The sequence below is a fragment of the Gopherus evgoodei genome, chromosome 9 (assembly GCF_007399415.2).
Source record: "Gopherus evgoodei ecotype Sinaloan lineage chromosome 9, rGopEvg1_v1.p, whole genome shotgun sequence".
Lineage (NCBI taxonomy): Eukaryota > Metazoa > Chordata > Testudines > Testudinidae > Gopherus > Gopherus evgoodei.
Window position 1 is genome coordinate 103,187,680 of NC_044330.1, and position 557 is coordinate 103,188,236.

The following is a 557-nucleotide window of genomic DNA, read 5'->3' on the forward strand; positions in this document are numbered from 1 at the left end:
CCCACTTGACAAAGTAAATAAATTAAACTTATGCTTAAGACATACTTGACAAGAAACTGGACAAGTCAGCCAGAGTTTTGCCTTTTTTTTCTTTTTTTTAAAGAATAACAGTGTTGATATCCTTAACAAAATTCTGTATTACGCTAAATGCATGTTCCTTTGTAAGATGATAAACAAGCTGTAAAGAAGGTGCAGAATACTAGGTACAATCAGTTTTAAGTTAAAAAAGTTTCACATTTTTACATAGTATTTACTGGACAGTCCTATGCTTTGATGGTACAACTGGTAAGAGTAAAAAGAAAATAACAAAAATCATAAGAAATCTCAGCTGGAAATTATATAATACAGTATTTTAAAAAGTGGTTTCATTACATCATTCATTAGTTTTTCTAGGATACAGTATTTTTAAAAAGTGATTAGAATGGATGAACATTTTCAGGAACAGTATGACTGGTGTAAACATTTTCCCGTGCTGCTATTTCCATCCATATAGCCTGTATTTTGTGCCATACAGGTTGTGGTTCAGCTTTTACCTTTTAAAATAACTGAGCAATAGG